The 17,567-nt window shown below is 44.4% G+C and overlaps 1 protein-coding gene across 8 annotated transcripts in view; it reads right to left on the bottom strand.

Moving 5' to 3' along the window:
- The window catches only part of TGFBR3 (transforming growth factor beta receptor 3), a 202,647-nt gene extending 186,110 nt beyond the window's left edge, over positions 1–16,537 (bottom strand). For 3 of the 8 annotated variants that reach the window (XM_054547784.2, XM_063723497.1, XM_063723500.1), the window contains exon 1: positions 16,271–16,428. The gene's annotated coding sequence lies outside the window, so the exon portion shown is untranslated. 8 annotated transcript variants of the gene reach the window in all.
- Between the last annotated feature and the right edge of the window lie 1,030 nt (positions 16,538–17,567).

The raw sequence follows: 17,567 nt of genomic DNA, 5'->3' as shown, positions 1-17,567 counted from the left end.
GGAGTGCGACCATCAGCATGTTTTACCAGCTCAGACCTTCTGGGTCCTACTTCCTTCATTTCTAATATGAAGAAATTAAACAAGAAAATCTTTTATTCTATATCATACTATAATTGTCATTACATGGACTAATAATCCTGAATCCCTTCTAGAAAATGAGACTTCAAACACACTTGTGGAAATCTGAAATGCATAATTATGTAAAGGCTAGCAGGAATAACTTCACAAAATGGGAAAGTGTTATCCAAGAAAAATATTCAACTTGACAACATAAGAATAAATAGATTATTAATACTACATTAGCTATTTTAATATATAACTTATGTAAACAAAAATTATTTAAATGCAGTATCTTCCCAACAATGTAAGCACACAAAAAACCTGAATTTTGTCAGATCTAACCATTTTTATCACAATCTGCCATCTTTATGCTATTCCTCAAAGTCCAAGAACTCTACCAATGGTCCTCACCTCATTCCAAAAGAGACTTCTGATTAATCCCATCCTACTGTGAACATTCTGTCACTTAACATTTTGTGTATAATTCATTGCACATTATCTTCTAGTCAGAACCAACTTGGAATGCTAGAACAGGTAGTATCCACTCCGACCCTTTAACTTTACAGATTAGCAAACCAAAAATTAGAAAGGCTCAACGACTGGCCCAGCTTTACACAGCTACTTAGTTGCAAAGCCAAGACTTGTCCACATACTGCTTTGTAATTATTCTGTGGTTGATCAAGTGTCTATACCTTATTCCCCTTCCTGTCAGAAGCTGACATCTCTGCTTTCTTCTGAACCCACAAAATGTCTCAGTTATCATCTATTGAACACCTATCATGTATATCACAATTTCTCATTTAATCCTCTCAACAATACAAGGAGACAGATGCCCTTTACTCCATTTTGTAGTGAGAAAAGTGAGGCTTCAAGATGCTAAGTAAGGCTGGGTACAGTGGCTCACACCTATAATCCCAGCACTTTGGGAGGCAGAGGCCAAAGGCTCCCTTGAAGCCAGGAGTTCATGACCAGCCTGGGAAACATAGAAAAAATAAAAATAATTTGAATATCAGGAGTTTCTGAAAAAAAAATTTAAATAAATACAAACACAAATATTAGCCAGGCATGGTGGCGCATGCCAATAGTCCTAGCTACTTGGAAGGCTGAGGCAGGGGGATCACTTGAGCCCAGAAGTTCAAGGCTGCAAGTGAGCTACAATGGCACCACTGCACTCCAGCCTGGGCAACAGAGTGAGACTCCGCTCTGTCACCAAAAAAAAAAAAAAAAAAAAAAAGATGCTAAGCAACCCCAAGTCACCAGCTTATAAATAAGTCCTGGCACCAGGACTTAAGCCCAGGTCTGTCTAATTCCACGCCAATGCTCTTAACTACTACAAACAGGGGATCCTCCAGAAATAGCTGACTTTCAAAAAAAAGATAGGGACTGTGCCTATTACTAAGCCACTGTAGACATCAACCAGGCGCATGGACACTCACTTTCCGGTGGTGGGTAGTCTGATGAGATCTGGCACAAGAGACAAATTATTTTGTTCTGAAACCAGGGTGGCAGGCCTTGATCAGCAGTTTTAGTTTACTTCATTCATTCACTCAACAAACATTTATTAGCACCTATCCTGTCCTGGGCACTGTTCAGGGAGGTGGGCACATAGCAGCAAATTAAACACACTCCTGTTTTCACATAGTTTACCTTCTAAAGGTGGGGACAGACAAGACAACAAATAAATAATATGTCAAGGCATGATAAGACCTAGGAAAGGAAAATAAAGCAGATTAAGGAGAGAGAGTGATGACAGGAGGGATGCTATTTTAGACAGGGTGGTCAAAGAGGGCCTCCCAGAAAAGGTAACATTTAAGCACAGAGGTAAGAGACAAAGCTATGACAATATCTAAAGGAAAAAACCTCCCAGGCAGTAGGAATAGTGAGTGCAAAGGTCCTGAGGTAAGAGCATGCTTGGTTTGTCCTAGAAGCAGACTACAGTACAGCATAGTAGCAAGTGTGGGGCCCCCATAGCCTACCTGAGTTCAAATCCCCCACCTGCCTTTTCTAAGCAATATAACTTTGGGCAACTTAAAGCTCCATGCCTGATCTGTAAAGTAGAGATAATGATTCTATCTCCTTCATGGGATTGTTATGATGACTAACTAAATTAATAAATAAAGCAATTACTTCCTGATATGTTGTTAGAATTCAGGAAATGGTAGCTTTGATTATTTTTAACTACTCACTGATAACTCAGCTCCATTCTAGACAATTTATTTTCAATGTGATACCTTTGAATCCCAGGGTGAATGACACTGCAGGCTTTGTACATGGCCAACAGCTTCCTCCTAAGCCTTTGCCTTTCTTGGCTGGGCTTCCTATCCCTGTAGGAACCATGCTGATGTTATCTCAATAAGAGCAGGAGGCAAATTCCTCTAACTTTACTATTACACTAATACAAATTATGTACTTCATTCCACATAATCCCTACCCATAAGAGTCTGACACTTCTTCAGAGCTGAATTTATTGCCCCGAGGATTTAAGGTATTGGTTTCACAAGACGGGGTCCTGCCAATCCTGACTTCCCACTAGCATCATCAGCAGAAGCAAGCAGAAATTTCAGTGACAACCCCTTACCTTGAGAAGGGTTAAAACTTCACTTCAAAAGATGGTAATTTAATTTTAAACAATCCGTTCTCCAATGTCCTTTTTGCCTAAAATTAAGATTTCTTTTCAAAGAAATTACAACATCAAAGCAAAACTCAAGAGTCATCTGGCCTAAAAGTCTCAAGACTGAGCACAGCCCCCAAGCAAGGCAGCTCTGGAAGGGACTGTGTAACCAGACAAGGGGATAGGCACAGAAACAAGGCAAGATGTCAGGACTGCAAGGAAATTCTGCCCTGCTTCCCCCTGCCCTCTTCCCTAGCTCTTTTCTTTAACGTTGTGTTTGCTTTTCGTCCTTGTAGCCTGCTGGGTTAAAGGGCAAACCACAGGCAGAGAGAAACTGCAGCAAGCCCATGCCTGTTAGAGGTAAAATGAGAGTCTTCCCAAACCACTTGTAAGGATGGGGGGACCCACAGGTGCTGCTTCGAGTCAGACATGAAAACGAGGTCAGTGTTCTAGTCCAACGAGTCTTAAATGAGGCTTTTTAAAAATCAGATTCTCCTTCCCCGGGATTGATGGTTTTCCCTTTTTTTGAGGGGGTGGTGGGGGGGGGATAGGGTTTCACTCTGTCACTCAGGCTGGTGTGCAGTGGCATGATCATAGCTCACTGCAGCCTCGAACTCCTTGGCTCAAGCTATTCTCCCACCTCAACCACAGTCCCTGTAAGCAGGGACTAGAGGTGTGCCCCACCACACCCGGCTGACTTTTTAAGATTTTTTTATGGAGATGGGGTCTCGCTATGTTATCCAGGCTAATCTTGAATTCTTAGCCTCATATAATCCTCCTGCCTCAGCCTCCTAAAGCACTGGGATTATAGGGGTAAGCCATCACACCTGGCCTATTTTCCCTTTTTTTTTTTTTTTTTTTTTTTTGAGATGGAGTCTCACTCTGTTTCCCAGCTGTAGTACAGTGGCACTATCTCAGATCACTGCAACCTCTGCCTCCAAGGTTTAAGCAATTCTTCTGCCTCTGCCTCCCAAGTAGCTGGGATTATAGGTGCCTGCCACCACGCCCAGCTAATTTTTGTATATTTTTTAGTAAAGATGGAGTTTTATCATGTTGGCCAGGCTGGTCTCGAACTCCTGTCCTCAAGTGACAGGAGTCCTCGAGACTCCTGTCCTCGGTCTCCAAAAGTGTTGGGATTACAGGCCTGAGCCACCACGCCTGGCCCAATTTTCCCTTTTTAATGCCCTGAGTGCACCTATAACTGGGGCTACAAGAAATTCATAAAATGGGCTCAGCGCTGTGGCTAATGCCTGTAATCCCAGCACTTTGGGAGGCCAAGGCGGGTGGATCACTTGAGATCAGAAATTCAAGACCAGGCTGGCCAACATGGTGAAACTCTGTCTCTACCAAAAATACAAAAAAAATTGGCTGGGCCTGATGGCATGTGCCTGTAATCCCAGCTACTTGGGAGGCTGAGGCAGGAGAATGGCTTGAACCCGGGAGGCAGAGGTTGCAGTGAGCCAAGATTGTGCCACTGCACTCCAGCCTGGGTGACAGAGTGAGACCCTGCCACAAAAAAAAAAAAAAAAAAAAAAAGAAATCCATAAAATGCTTCTTATTCATTTATTCATTTAATAATGTTTATCAAATGCCTGCTTCATGCCAGGACTGTTCCAGGTGTGGGTATTCAACAGAGAAGAAAACATAAAAATCCCTGCCCTGATGAAGCTTTCATTCTAGCTAAAGGAGACAGACTATAAACAAGATACATAATTATATATTATATAGAGACCAATGCTAAGAAAACAAAGCAGAAAAGGGCGAGACAAAGTATGTGTGTGGGGTTTTGGTTTGGTTTGTCTGTTTTGAGTAAGGACCTAACAGAAGCGAATTCTGTAGCTATTTGGGGAAAAACATTCCAAGCAAAGGAAACAGCACATGCAAAGGCCCTGAGACAGAGCGTATCTGGCGTGCTCAGGAACCAACAGTCAGGTGCAGCAGCTGGAGCAGAGTGAGCAGCCTAGAGAGCACAAGAGGGAAGTCAACTGGTTCACCAGCATAAGAGTGGTGGGCTGGTTGGGCAGGGCTTTACAGATCACTGTAAGAATCTGGCTTTTATTCTGAGAAAGACAAGAATAAACAGTAGAGTATTTTTTTGGTTTTTTGGTCACTCTGTCACCAGGCTGGAGTGCAGTGGTGCAATCTCAGCTCACTGCAACCTCCACCTCCTGGGTTCAAGCGATTCTCCTGCCCTGCCTTAGCCTCCCGAATAGCTGGGATTACAGGCGCCCACCACCATGCCAGGCTAATTTTTTTTTTAGTAGAGACGGGGTTTCACCATGCTGGCCAGGCTGGTCTCAAACTCCTGACTTTGTGATCCGCCTGCCTCAGCCTCCCAAAGTGCTGGGATTACAGGCGTGAGCCACCGCGCCCAGCCTAGAGTGTTTTAAGCAAGGAAGTGAAGGAATCTGACTTAGGTTTTATCACAATCATTCTGGCTATTGGGTGGGAACTAGGCTGCAGAGGGGCAAGGAGAGAAACACTGTTCTCTGGTTGTTCTCATCTTTAGAGAAACTTAAGGAAGATTATTCTAAGCCCCACTCTAACCCTAAACTCTACGATTCTGAGTGATTTCCTGTGTCTTTTCTATAGCTATAATTTATATCAACTGTAAGCCTGATCTTTCCCCAACGCCATAACTGAAGTGGGCTGAAATGAAGAATTCCATTTAACAATATATCTATAAACCAGGCCCATGCTACACACCTAGGATACCAAGATGGTAAGACTCAATCCTGCTCTGGGGAATCTGCCGAAGGAAAAAAAAACATTCTCATGAGTCAGCAAGAGAAGCACCTGCCAGGAGGAGCCACATGAAGCCTCACTGGAGGAGCTGGCAGCAGTGAGAGCCTGGAAGAGTAAGCAGGAACCCCCACAGAGAAGGAGGGACATGGGAAATACAGAAGGTGACACTGTGGAGGCTGTGGACCACAGAGAAGTAATATGGTGGCTTTTGGACTGTAACAGAAAAATCTACAGAACACCCAGATGGCACTGTCCGATAGGCTGTTGGAAATATGGGTGTGAAAAAACGGGGAGCTGCTGATATTGAAGCACAGAAATATGAGCAACTCAATGTAGACTGAAAAGACAAGAAAAAGAAAAGAGGAGGGGAGGGGAGAGGAGGAAAGGAAAATGCAACCTTGGAAAATGTCAACCCATAGGGATCAAGCACTGAAAAGGAAGACTGGGCTGGGCACTGTGGCTCACGTCTGTAATCCCAGCATTTTGGGAGGCTGAGGCAGGTAGATCACCTGAGGTCAGGAGTTCAAGACCAGCCTGGCCAAGATGGCAAAAGCTTGTCCCTACTAAAAATACAAAAATTAGCTGGGCGTGGTGGCGCACACCTGTAACCCCAGCTACTCGGGGGGTGGGAGTGTGCAGCTGAGGCAGGAGAATTGCTTGAACCTGGGAGGCAGAGACTGCAGTGAGCCAACGTCGTGCCAATGCACTCCAGCCTGGGCAACAGAGTGAGACTCCGTCTCAAAAAAAAAAAAAAAAGAAACGAAATGGAAGACTGAAGAGACATCCAGAACATAAGAGGAAAACCAGGAGAACTCGTTTCAGGGAAACCAAGAAAAAAACATGGGGGAAAAAGGATAGTAAAGCAGCAAATGCAACTTTGCACTCCGTACTTCGCACCTCTTCTAGCACCTCATGGGGGTGTGGTGGAGGTGTGGTGGGCGTGGGAGCCAGCAGCAGGCAGGAGAGTAAATGGGAGGTGAGAAGAAAAGCACCAAGAGCTAAAACACATTAGCCTCAGTGACAAGACTAAGAGTTATCAAAGATTATGCAGCATCAGGAAAGCCTTATTCAACACTCTGTGGAGGTGTAAGGTATGAGAAACAGGAACTAAGACCTGCCAGGGCTGATCTTCTGGCAGTGGAAAGGAGATTTCTTAGTTAACACCTAGGTCTCACAGGACCACTAATCCTGAAACTAGCAGTAGGCATCCCGAAAGGCTAGTTGCTTCTGACAAGTGCTGAGGACAATATATTCACCCACACATCATCCAAATGCTAGGCTAGGCTTCGCACCTCCATACCTTTCCCACACTAACATCCCTAGTTTTCTCCTCCGGCAGAATAATGCTAGGCAGCAGGGACTACATTTCAGTTCAAAGCATGGTAAAAAATTCATATAACAAAAACCATAGCACCACTACCAGGTATGATGCTGTGAGCCCATAACCTGGGACCATTCAGGCAGGAAAAGGCTTTACCAAAAACACAAGCTGGGTCCCAGAACACTGGACCCAAACCCCTTCATGTCAGCAAAAACTGCCTAAATGCTCTTCTATTTGCTCTCTGAGAAACAAAAAGAAGCCGAAGGAGGAAAAAGCCTTTAATCCTAAAATCATTCTTAATTTCCAATACAGAGCAGTTGAGAAACATCTGAAAGCCAACAGAAAAACTAGCAGATTCTTTAAAATGTGTGTCTACAGTCCTTTCTCCTTTACCCTCTGCAAAAAAAAGCAACCCAACTCCCAAATGATCATTTTTCTTGGCTTAATTTCACTATTTTTTGTGATACATAATTGGAAACAGGCTGCTTTTTCCTGGCTTTAGAGAACAGGATCTTCAGGGTTATAAGAGTTGCCAACTACAGAACCTCAACCTTAGCAAAATTTCTTTTGCAAACCTCTTACCTATCTACCTACTTGAAATACATATTAACTTCAAAGAAAACACTTAAATCCCCTATTATTATGCAAAAGTGGATTTTCTCCCAACAAATTAGACACTCCCCTCCTTTTCCTAGCCTCCCTAACCATTGAAATCCTGCTCTGTGTTCAGCTATTTCCCATTCAAACATGAGCAAAAGCCCTAACCAGCATGGTGTCTAGATGGGATACTTTTTGGAAGCATTTTCTTTTTTCTTCATATTTTCTTTTTTTGTGTGTGGTGGGGGTGGGGACAAGGTCTCACTCTGTCACCCAGGCTGGAGTGCAGTGGTATGAACATGACTCACTGCAGCCTCGACCTCCTGGCTCAAGCCGTCCTCCTGCCTCAGCCTCCTGAGAAGCTGGGACTACAGGCGCACACCACCATGCCTGGCTAATTTTTAACTGACATTTTCAGGAATTTGGTAGAATTGGTTCTACAGGAAAGCTCCTTATTTAGCCCACAGAGTGAATGAAATTAAAACCTGGAACGTCTTAGAGAACAACCACTCTAACAATGAAATAAAGATGCCACAAATTGAAAAAAGATATAAATATGGAAAAATGTGAAATGCAACAAGTAGGTCATCCTTCCCCTAGCTCCTGTGTCAAAAACATGATACATCCAATGGCTGTACAGCTATTGTAACAAATAATGAGTATGACAGCTTAAAAGCTCAAAGACAAGTGTCTTTACAAAATGGGTTGTTGGCATAAGTATTTTTTTTCAGGATTCAGATGATTTATCACGAATACATAACAAGTAACAATCTCTCTAAAGTCTCGAAAATAAGAAAATGAATAGGAATGTCTATTCAGAAATGCTTTGGCTAAAAGATAGACCAGCAATAGGAAACATGCCCATTTAGATCAGAAACTTCTCCCACGCACATAGGGAAGACCTTACACTGCAATGATGCAAAATGTATGTAATGAGTCAATGGTGCTTTCCCTCAAAGTTAAATTTAATTTGCCAGCCAACTGCACAAAATCTAATATAACAAAATGAGATACTTATTCTTTATGGAGACTCAGAAGAGTTTTGTTTTAAAGAAAAAACCATAAAAGAGATAACTCACAGCAACACAGTGAGTATCTTACAAAAGTACTCAGGGTACCACATGAACACAAGCCTTTGTGATTAGAATCTAAGTTTTTCACCTCAAATAACCTTCCAGAATGAAAAGAAAAAAAAAGCCACATTCTGCTGCAGCAATTATCACACAGTTAGTTAATTATAAAATGAAATTTCCAAATAGTCTCCAGAGTATTTTTGCATCCAAGGACCAATATCACCCTGTCAAAACAATAAATCACTAAAAATGCTAACAAAACGAATACTCCCAAAAGGGACCCTTTTCACTTGCCAGATGGAATTAAGTATTCATCAAGTTTCCATTAGCAAAATAGTATGATACAAATTTAAAAAGAAATCCAGAGTTCTACTAGACCCTCCACCTGGCCCATTTGACGTTCTCACCTATAAAAGGTAGTGAGTCATGCCCGTGAAAACTGCAGACCTTCGCCCAAGGCAATCTGATCCACAGGAAAGCTCAAGGACTAGTATCTGTAAAGATTGTTTTCTAAAGATCATTTTTCAAGGACTAATCAACTTAAATGTGTTTTTACAAATGATCCATCATCAATTTCACACAAAAAACCTGACCTTCGGCATATACCAGAGAAATGAATTATGTGCCTGGAAGGACAGAAAAGCAGGTGTTTCACCCTCCTGCAAACAACACCCAACTCCAAAGGCCCCCTTCACTAGGAGTCCAATGTCCAGAGAGTATATGCTTCTTTATAACCATTTTTTAAGTAAAGATAGAGCTAACATTTCAGACTTAATTCTAAATTATTATCCTGGCAACAGTTTAACATTAAAGTGGGCTTGTAGGCATGGTGGCTCACGCCTGTAATCCCTGCACTTTGGGAGGCCGAGGGGGACAGATCACTTGAGGCCAGAAGTTCGAGACCAGCCTGGACAACATGGCGAAACCGTGTCTCTACTAAAAATACAAAAATTAGCCAGATGTGGTGGCCCCCGCCTGTAATCCCAGTTACTTGGGAGGCTGAGGCACAATAATCGCTTGAACCCAGGAGACAGAGGCTGCAGTGAGCCAAGATCACACCTCTGCACTCCAGCCTAAGCGACAGAGCAAGACTCTGTCTCAAAAAAAAAAAAAAAAAAAAAAAAAAAACCATTAAAATCTAAGTCTAAAAATCAACTTTGCTAGGCTCTACATATAACTGAATCCTCTTCCCAGGCTGGAAGAAGATTTCAACATAAAAGAAACACCACCACAAAAACCAGACATTAAGCTCCCTGCCCTGCCCCCCCACACCAAAAAATTATCTTCAGCAGGGCACATTAGGATGGCCTGAAGGCATGGTTCTGGGGCTCTTGTTCCAGACCTGCCATTTTAAATATGGTCTCTATCCCTCATAAGCAGTTGTCAGCCTATTAAGTCTTCATCTTTGGCTTGAAAAACTGAAGAATAAAAAACGAAGAATAAGTTCCAAATGACAGTAGCCTCATGCAGAATTTATATTAATGTTGTTTCAAAAACACATTTTGGTTGACAGAGCAAGACATCAAAATCATTATTCAAGTAGGGAGGAAGAATGCTTGGAAATTTGTGCTGATTCTTAAGCAAGGACTTTGCAAGCAGAGAAAATAAAGCTCAATGTCAGTTAACAAACAAATGTGCTATTTCAAAAGATATAAAATAAGAAATCTAGAAATGGACAGAGCCCAGGAAATGAACCCAGATCCTTCTTGTAAGGCCCTTCCAAGCTGTGTTGATTTATTTCAGCTTGACTAGAAACTGAACAAATTAGCAACAGCTTGTGTTTTATGAAATGCTGCAAAAAAACAATGCTATCATTCCAAGTGTTACTCTGAAGATGCAGAACCAGAGAAATTACTGCTATGGCTCTTGGTACACTTAATTTTCTTCTTACAGAAATGCCCTCACTCAATCTGCTGAAGGCTCACTATTATGTGTTAAAGGTTAGCTTTTCATATAACCTAGATTCACTCTTAAATTCCAAATTGTTTATATTCCTAGTGGCAGTACAAGATTGCTTTTACATTAAAGGCCCCTAAAAACATTTATCTAACTCAAGTTATGCAAATTTCAAAAAAGTTAACATTTTTTCAATTTACAATTGTTTTAAATAAGTTTTAAAATATGGCCAGGTGCGGTGGCTCATGCCTGTAATCCCACCACTTTGGGAGGCCAAGACGGCGGATCATGAGGTCAGGAGATTTGAGACCATCCTGACTAACATGGTGAAACCCCGTCTCTACTAAAAATACAAAAATTAGCTGGGCGTGGTGGCGGGCACCTGTAGTCCCAGCTACTCGGGAGGCTGAGGCAGGAGAATGGCATGAACCAGGGAGGCGGAGCTTGCAGTGAGCCAAGATCGCGCCACTGCACTCCATCCTGGATGACAGAGCAAGACTCCGTCTCAAAAAAAAAAAAAAAACATAAAAATAAAAATGTAAGAAAAATGCTCCAGCAGACTGATGGAAATGGCAATAAAATCACTTTTAAATAACTGTTAAGACGGAAAAAGAAGACTGTCCTTTAGTAGCTAATAAATCTGACAGCCAGGAGCAGTGGCTCATGCCTGTAATCTTAACAATTTGAGAAGATGAGGCATGAGGATCACTTGAGCCCAGGAGTTCGAGACCAGCCTGGGCAACATAGTGAGACTCTGTCTCAAAATATATATACATTATATATTATACAATATATATTTTTAGATTATATGTGAGATTTTACATGTATTTACTTTTTTATATGAATAAGTATATAAATAAAAATAAAAAAATAAATCTGACAATTACAGTTTTTATCCAACAGCAATGAAAGCACCACAAAAAGACATTTCAAAATGAATTATCAAGAACGGAGGTGATTCAAAATGACCACAGAGCAGAATCATCCAGGCAAAATATTACAGCAAAGTTATTACTTACACAGCCACAGTCTAAACGCTAACTGTTCTGTCTGTTAAGCTTAAAATGTAAAGTCAGGACCTTTTACAGATTTTTGAAGCCAGGAAACTGGTCTTCACTTATATACTAAAGAAGGCTGCAATGATCACCTTCTTAAAACTCAAAGGACAGTTGAGTTCCCTGGGCTCTTAGGCTCAGATTCTGCCCTCAGAAAAACAAGCACTCACCTGACTTTGACAAGTCACAACCAAGTCTGCATGCAAGAGAGAAAAATTAATTCCTTTGAGTCTTAAAAAGAATGGAACAACACTTTCCTTCAAGCAAACGAAAGGATTTCTGTAAGAAAGCCCTAAGCAACCTGAAGGCATTTTGGCCCCCAGTCATGAGAGCACTGAATAAGGACAATTAATTTGCCAAGCTCCAAGACCAGGAACCATAGCCTAGTAGGGAATAGGAGGTTATAAGTGTTTGTTGAATTACGCGAGTAAACTAGAGCAAAGCATAGAAGACTAAATGAGATCCTAAATATATGCTACTCTGTAGTATAAGCGCAATGCTAAGATTTAAAAAGAAGGGACTGGACTAATTTTGAAAGTTATTTTAAAACAGAATCCATGGGACCCTAACGTGGTAAATGAAATAAAGGTAAATCAATACTACATAATATGGGGCTGGGCGCAGCGGCTCACGCCTATAATCCCAGCACTTTGGGAGGCCGAGGCGGGTGATCATGAGGTCAGGAGATCAAGACCATCCGGGCTAATACAGTGAAACCCCGTCTCTACTAAAAATACAAAAAATTAGTTGGGCGTGGTGGCACGTGCCTGTAGTCCCAGCTACTTGGGAGGCTGAGGCAGGAGAATCTCTTGAACCCGGGAGGCAGATGTTGCAGTGAGCCATGATTGCTCCACTGCACTCCAGCCTGGGTGACAGAGTGAAACTTTGTCTCAAAAATAAATAAATAAATAATTAATTTAAAAAAAAACTACATAATATGCAAGAAACAAAAAAGGAAACCGGCCTACAAAACTACAGACAAAAATTGAAAACCTTTTTTTTTTTTTTTTGAGACACAGCCTCACTGTCTCCCAGGCTGGAGTGCAGTGGCACGATCTCAGCTCACTGAAACCTCCACCTCCTGGGCTCAAGGGATCCTCCCACCTCAGCCTCTGGAGTAGCTGGGATTACAGGTGTGTACCACCACGCTCGGCAAATTGTTGTATTTTCTGTAGAGATCAGGTTTCGCCATGTTGGCCAGGCTGGTCTCGAACTCCTGACCTCAAGTGATCCACCTGCCTCGGCCTCCCAACATGCTGGGATTACAGGCGTGAGCCACCACACCTGGCCAAAAACTTTTTTTAAAAGTCAAGTTTGGCCGGGCACCGTGGCTCACGCCTGTAATACCAGCACTTAGGGAGGCTGAGGCAGGCGGATCACAAGGTCAGGAGATCGAGACCATCCTGGCTAACACGGTGAAACCCTGTCTCTACTAAAAATACAAAAAAATTAGCCGGGCATGGTGGCGGGTGCCCGTAGTCCCAGCTGCTGGGGAGGCTGAGGCAGGAGAATGGCGTGAACCTGGGAGGCGGAGCTTGCAGTGAGCTGAGATTGCGCCACTGCACTCCCGCCTGGGCGACAGAGCGAGAGACTCCATCTCAAAAAATAAATTAATTAATTAATTAATTAATTAATTTTAAAAAGTCAAGTTTGATTTTTTCAAGCATATTTATTATTGTTTATATTTACAAGTATGAGTATTCATAGACACATCACACCTATACTAGTATCAAATATGATACATATGAACTAGTACTATACTTGAATATTAACATAAGCCTCTGAGGAATGCACAGTAATAGAACTGCTGTTATTTAGGATTACTGATCCCCTATTGTCTTGCACTTAGAAGGTGTTAATGAAAGATGATGACACGATTGTGAACACACCAACCTCCCTGAGAACAAATTCATTATATTCAGTTTTCCACAAAAGACAAATGAGGATCATTACAAAAGGATTCACAACAAATTCCTCTGGATTTCCATTTCTCCTAGATAAGTTGAAATATTATTCAAACCACACAAAATTAGTTTACATACAAACGTCACTTTTTAAAGAGATGGGGTCTCACTATATTACCCAGGCTGGTCTCGAACTCCTTGGCTCAAGTGATCCTCCTATCTCAGCCTCCCAAAGTGTTGGAATTACAGATGTGAGCCACTGTGCCTGGCCTACACACCACTTAAGGAAACAAATTGAAAAAAAACTATATGTGTGTTTATCTATTATCTGTCCAGCCACCATGGAGTTCTTGACATATATTCAACATACAGGCCCTGTCCTCAAGGTCATTCTTAATCAGTTCAAATTAAATCTAGTCCTCCACTACAAACTCCAAAAACAACTTGGTTATTTTGCTAGATATTTTGCCCTCCCCTTTCAAACTATATGTTTAATACTCTAAAAACGGGTTTATGCGCCTTATAGATATCAACAGTGTGTTATGCTCCCCCTATTGACTAATATTCAAAATAACAATGAACTCCCCAGGGGTTGCCTTTGAAGTGCTGGGGTTCAAAAGTATGTTGGTGATTTTTATATTTAAAAACATGAGCTGAATCAACAGTTGTTACACAAAGCTGCCGTGTAACGGTCAGATTCCATCAAAACAGGAAAAATTAAAGTTGACAAATGACAAACTGAAGGGCCAAAAAAAAAAAAATGCTCAAGCCTTGAAACACTAAACAATGCAGAAATAAAGCCAAAAGCAAAGAACAGCAAGAAATAGAGCAACATCCTTTAACTGACACAATGGCATGAAATCAATTTCATGTTAATAGCCCTTAAGGGGGTAAGAATTATTTCCCTGCCTCCTGTGCCAACCCCAAGCTGTTTCCTAAGGAAGCCAAGTAATGGTGATCAACAATGTCTGGAGAATTAATAAAAGAAATTAAGAATAAAGATCCATGTTGGCCGGGTGTGGTGGCTCACACCTGTAATCCCAGCACTTTGGGAGGCCGAGGCAGGTGGATCACGAGGTCAAGAAATAGAGACCATCCTGGCCAACACGGTGAAACGCCGTCTCTACTAAAAATACAAAAGTTAGCAGGGCGTGGTAGTGCGCGCCTGTAGTCCCAGCTACTCGGGAGGCTGAGTCAGGAGACTCTCTTGAACCCGGGAGGTGGAGGTTGCAGCGAGCCGAGATCGCACCACTGCACTGCAGCCTGGGGACAGAGCGAGACTCTGTCACCAAAAAAAAAAAAAAAAAAAAAAAAAATCCATGTTAATTAATATAAGTCAGAGTTCTATTTATAATTATTTGGGGCCAGTTTCAGAGGAACTTTAATTCGGCACCCTCTTAAGTATGTAAAATCACCTAAATTCATCACAGATACCTTATGTGTGTTTCAAGAGATATGCATTCAGCTCAAATAGAAAGCTGAAAGATGGGAGAAGATGCATGGACTATGCACACAAATCTATGTACACACAAATCGGCCTGCACTTGCCGCTCTCCGCTGAGGGAGGAAGCTAGCTTTGGAGTCAGAACTAACAGAAAGTTGTGTATGATCTTGGACAAGTAACTTAACCTCTAGTGTCTTATCTGTAAAATGGGGTTATTAATAGTGCTTTTCCCATAGAGATGCTGTGAGGATTAAGTGCACACAGTATGGGCTTAGAAAACGTTAGCTGTTATTATTACCTAAAAGAAACAACTGAGTTCACACTGAAGTAACTGTTTGCACTCTGCATTCAGGAAGAAGAAACGGTCTTGACGTGTGTTTTTACTACCTGTGGAGACTTCTCCCAAACCGCTCACTTCTTCGGAAGGCCATAAAACTCAGAATACGCCTGGTTCCCCAGCACAGCCTGTCACTCCTACTATCCTCTGCCCTCGCCGCTCCTATCCTGCCACCGCAGGGCTAGCGGCAAGCAGCGCTAACCTCCGTGCGGTGCTTACTCGGTGCCAGGCACTGTTGCAGCACCTCACACACATTAAATCGTTAGATGCTCACAGCAACTTTACGGGGCAAGTACTAGTATCCTCACTTCACAGCTAGGGAAATGGAACGGTTTTCTTCTTTCAGCTTTTCGTGAGGACACCAAATCCACTAAGTTCTACTTTGCCAAGGTAATTCACGCTTGACACGTCCGCTCCTGACACTATGCAATTCTGCAAAGCGGGGCAAATGCCCTAATAAGATCAAGTCTGCAAGCAGATTCTTCTAGCGACAGTCCAAGATTTCCAAGTTTGTCCTAACCAAATGAATACACGAAGAGAGCCTTCAAAATAAACCGGGGCGGAGGGGGCCGAGCTGCAGCTTGCGGCGCAGCCCGCAAGGCACCCTGAGGGCGCGGCCAGCAGGGAACGCAAACCGCGTCCGTGCACGAGTCCGGGAGCCGCAGCCTGGGCCACGGCAATTGACTGCGAACCCACAACAAACCATTCCCACCGACGCTGTCACGCGCCCGGAGGGAAGTGGCCGCCGCGCCCCGCAGGGGTCAGAAGGACCCGCGGAGAGGAAGAGTGAGGGCGGGCGTGGAGAATTCCTCCCCAGCACTGCGCATCGCTTGAAGCACTGCCTGCCCCGTGCGGCCGCTGCCCACGCACCGCTGGCCACCGGTGCCTGCTCCCCGGAACGTAAACACCGCCCCACCAGCGCCGCCCCTCCAAGCCCGGAGGTCCCGGCGGCTGGAGCGACCCTGGCCGGTAAGTAGGCACTGGCAGCCCGCGCCGCGCCGACGGGCACCCGCGCAGCCTGCAGAGCCCACAGCCCGGGCGGGCTGCAGCACCGCGGGGCTGGGCCGGCACGTACCTCGGAGGCGGTGTGTCCAGCGAAGATCCACCCGCAGCAAGTTGGAGGAAAGCGGCGGAAAGTTTCTCCGCCCAGCGCTCGGCGGCGGCGAGCTCCGGCAGCTGCTGCGCCGCGGCACAACTACGCCATCCGGACCCGCTGGGGACTCTCACCTCCTGCAGGGAGCTCCGGGAATCGCGCAGGGAAAGTGGCCGGGGCGCGAGAGCCGCCGACTGCCCTCCTTCACTCGCTGGGAAGAGGAAAGTGCCGCTTGGCGTCCCCGAAACCCTCGATTACCCCCATCGGGCCGACCCAGCGCACTCGCCCTCCCTCGCACACACGCGGGCGGGGACGGGCAGGACGCCACAGCAATCAGCGCACGGGGGGAAGGGCGCTCCTCCGCCGGCCCCACCGGGGGCTCTCGGCCGCCCAGAAACTCCTCCTCCCGCCTCCCGCCTCCCGCCTCCTCTCTCCTCTCTCCTCTCTCCTCCCCCTTTGCCTCTGCGGTTGATGGATGAGCCCCGAATGCTGCTCGAGCCTGTGCTTCCCTTCGGGCCGAGGAGGCAGAGAGAGAAGGGGCTAGGGTCGCAGCCGGGCTCAGCGCGCCCGGGTTGGGGCGGCCCCTGTCCTGGGGGAAGCGCGAGGGAGACGCGGGCGCGAGCTGCGGGGACTCGCTCCCTCAAACGAGGTCCTTTGAACTTTCCAGGGCTCCCTGGAAGAATTGGGTTTTCATTTGGTTCCTTGGTCTTTATATAAAAGTTCTGAAACCTCAGATAATCTGATCACAGCCTCTTGCCCTCTCCCCAGCAGAGCTCCCCCATGCACACATTCATTCTGTCCCTGTGTTTTTCCCCAACCTCCGGTCCTGCTTGTTGTCACGCTCTGATGGTGGGCGCCGGCGGAGTCTTGCGTCTTCCTATCTAGCAGCTGAGACTGCATTACTCAGCCGTTCCCCCTGCTAGCTAAATAAATTAATACAAATAATGGAGCTAGGTCAGCATTACCGACGTTACCCGGAGGTGGGCGCGATATGAACGACAGTCTCGGCGGGGCAACGTCCTAAGTACCTGTGCCTGTGAAGTACACGCTGCAGAAGTTGAACGCAGGCACCAGAACACCACTTTGATACTCTTGTTTTTCCTATTAAAAAGTATACTTTTTTCCATTAAAAAGTATACTTAAGTAACAGGACATTGTTTTACAAACAGGCAGGTGAAATGACCGTGGACTGAGAGGTTTCAAAGATAAGACTTCCAGTCATGAGTACTGTGCGACCTTCCACAAATGGCTAACGGCTAATACTCGTCAAGGCTTAGTTCAAATGAAGGGCTTGGCCTAGAAGGCTTCTTCCAGTTCTAAAGGGCTATGGACCTATGCCTTTTTTTTTTTTTTTTTTGAGATGGAGTCTCGCTCTGTTGCCCAGGCTGGAGTGCAGTGGCACAATCTCAATCTCAGCTCACTACAACCTCC

Source organism: Pongo abelii, chromosome 1, assembly GCF_028885655.2.
Source record: "Pongo abelii isolate AG06213 chromosome 1, NHGRI_mPonAbe1-v2.0_pri, whole genome shotgun sequence".
Taxonomy (NCBI): Eukaryota; Metazoa; Chordata; class Mammalia; order Primates; family Hominidae; genus Pongo; species Pongo abelii.
This window is presented reverse-complemented; position numbering and strand designations above follow the sequence as displayed.